Source organism: Cibotium barometz, chromosome 57 (assembly GCF_041138505.1).
Source record: "Cibotium barometz isolate CiBa-2024 chromosome 57, ASM4113850v1, whole genome shotgun sequence".
Lineage (NCBI taxonomy): Eukaryota > Viridiplantae > Streptophyta > Polypodiopsida > Cyatheales > Cibotiaceae > Cibotium > Cibotium barometz.
In genome coordinates, this window is record NC_141102.1 from 11662669 (window position 1) to 11665555 (window position 2887).

General features: G+C 47.2%; 1 pseudogene across 1 annotated transcript; it reads left to right on the plus strand.

Annotated features, from left to right (window-relative positions):
- Positions 1 to 355: 355 nt before the first annotated feature.
- LOC147606424 (putative CCR4-associated factor 1 homolog 6 pseudogene) lies at positions 356 to 1950 on the plus strand (annotated as a pseudogene). The gene has a single exon (XR_015264932.1). The product of XR_015264932.1 is annotated as a putative CCR4-associated factor 1 homolog 6 pseudogene (transcript).
- Positions 1951 to 2887: the final 937 nt, after the last annotated feature.

Sequence of the window (2887 nt, forward strand, 5' to 3'; positions counted from 1 at the left end):
GGTAGGTAGGTACTCGTCTCTCTCTAGACCTGGTCTAACTCCCACTTTCTCTCTCTTCATTGTGCCTCTCCTCTCTCCTCTCTCCTCGCCTTCCGGCACCGCCCATCGTCGCCTCTCTCTCTCTTCACCATTGACTCCAGTCGCTCTTCTCCCCCCCGCGGCCTGCCCATCGCTCTCTGACTCTTCTTCACCGCCCATCTCTCTCTTCACGGGCGACGTTCTCCAGTCTCTCTCTTCTCCACCGCCCACCATCTCTAGCTGTCTTATGCGCCCATCTCTCCCTTTCCAAAGGTTGTTCTCTCGCGCTCTCTCTCTAGACTCTCTCTGGCGTGTATCGGATTCCCTCCTCCACTGCCGTCATGCCCTTTTTTTCCCTCACGTTTGCCATTTCTTCTGAAAGGAAATTTCTTCTTGGGTTCCTTTCAGCACGTCTTCTCTCTCCATTTTTGGGCGATACGCACGCTTCTGGTGTGTGCACTCGCTTGCTCGCTGCGCCTTTCTGTGGTCTTTCCGCGTCTTGTCAAGCCCACCTGCGCCCACTCCATAGCTTCATAAATGCCCCAATCCCTCCACCTCCTGCACATCAAGCTCGCTTCTAAGCGTCCAGAGTTTGCTCCTCCTAAGCTTTCTGAGCACACAGACCCACGCTTTGCTAGTAGGTTTTCTTGTTGCCATAGTTAGAGTTGTTACTAGGCTTTGCTGCGATAAGACTCTGCATCTGCGCTGAGCAGAGCAAAAGGCGTTCGGTATTGCCATCTAAGGCTGCAAATCTATGCAGAATTTGTCGGTGCGGCAGCTTCCGTACCCTCCCTGTGCGCCCTATTGTCTGCAAGGTGAAGTCTTAACAAAGGACCTGGCAGAAACCCGATTTCCTTCTTCACTCTATGTCCCTTGAAGCTGAGGATTCTCTGTGCAAGCCCTTATCCTCTTGACAAGGAAGATTTCAGGAGGGTTTGCCACCCCTGCAGACGCTCTTACTTGAGAAAAACCCTCAACTTTGACCTGCAGATCTGTGCTTGTAAATGTCGGTAATGCCTAAGGCAGAGGGCCTCCGCATAAGGGAGGTATGGGCTGACAATCTGGAGGAGGAGTTTGAATTGATAAAGGAGATAGTGGACGACTATCCATACCTGGCCATGGATACAGAGTTCCCCGGCGTTGTTGTACGACCAGTAGGAGTGTTCAAGTCCAGTGCAGACTACCACTACCAGACTCTGCGTGCCAATGTGAACATGCTCAAGCTCATCCAGCTTGGCCTGACCTTCTCTGATGAGTCCGGGTCCCTACCACGATGCAGCGGCCAGAATGAGTACTGTGTCTGGCAGTTCAATTTTAGAGAGTTCAACCTGAGGGAGGATGTGTATGCACAGGACTCCATTGATCTTCTCAAGCAGAGTGGCATGGATTTCCGGAAAAATGAAGAGAGGGGCATTGACTCAATGCGGTTTGCAGAGCTCCTCATGTCGTCCGGCATCGTCATGAATGAGAGCACGCACTGGATCACTTTTCACAGTGGCTATGACTTTGGTTATCTCTTGAAGCTCCTCACATGCCAGAACTTGCCAGTAATAGAGTCAGACTTCTTCAGCTTGCTCAGGGTTTACTTCCCAACAGTCTATGATGTCAAATACCTGATGAAGTTCTGCAACAACCTCCATGGTGGACTCAACCGGCTGGCTGAGACCCTTGAAGTTGAGAGGTTTGGTACCTGCCACCAAGCTGGCTCGGACAGCCTCCTCACATCCTGTGCTTTCCTCAAACTCAAGGAGGATTTCTTTAATGGAGCCACTGAGAAGTATGCTGGAGTCTTGTATGGGCTGGGTGTGGACAATGGTGAATCTTACTCTTAGGTACAAGTCTGTTCAGGGGAAGGTGAGGGTGACATCTTCTTTGTACATTGTTTAAAGAAGAAATTATGTCATTTATACATCTTTGTCCCATTGATCTTCTCAATTCTGTGTTTTTCCGTGCTTCTCATTTTTGCTCCTGTTTATTTGATGGAAACAACTATCACATGTGTTTTTTTTAATTATAAAAGTTATGCCTGTTTCAAAATTTTGTGAAAATCAGAAATTTTCTAGCTGATGTAGTGAGCTGAACTGCTTTCATGCTAATTAGATAAATGTATGCAATTTTTTGTGACAAGATGCTTGTAGACTTAGCTGATTACACATTTCTTGGGAAAGCAACAAGCCTGACAGAGTATATGATCTCTGCCATTGAAGTGCCTGGTTACACGCTTTGCACTGGCCTGTGCATATCATGAGATGGGGTGTTGGATTCGTGGGATGTTACAGATCAGTTGCCCTGTTTTCTGAGTGTATCATCCTGATGTGCTAGTCTTTGGCATACTGCATGATCTTTGGCATGGGTGAAGCTCAGTCATTATCCTTCCAGAGCTCTAGTAAATCTCTTGTTCGAGGAAATTGTTTTCAGTCTGGGGTGGATCCACTGTTAAGCAGATCTAAGATGACAAATTCACTCCAATGTGGATTATAACCAACAATTGTTGGGTCAAGGCAGCTGCAACAGAGAGCTTTGCATGCGCTGGCCCTGCTATTACATTGAGAGCCATTAAGCTCATTGGCACTTGCTAGTTCTCTCACACTCAACTTCATCTGTTTGTATGATTGGCAATACCTGAAACAGCTGAAATGTGCAAGCTGCTCTGTAGTCTGGTATATCTGGTTGCAACCGGTATGGCTTCCTTGTAATTTTTTGTGATAGTTGTCATTACTATACCTTTGAAAGGGGAACTAAAGGTGGCTTTATGCATTTTGGATGCAGTAATGGACATTACACACAAGGTTGACCAGGCAGGTAAATGCTAGTTTTTTAAATAAGGAAAGCCATACTATCTCACAGTCAGTCATACTCTCTGACACTG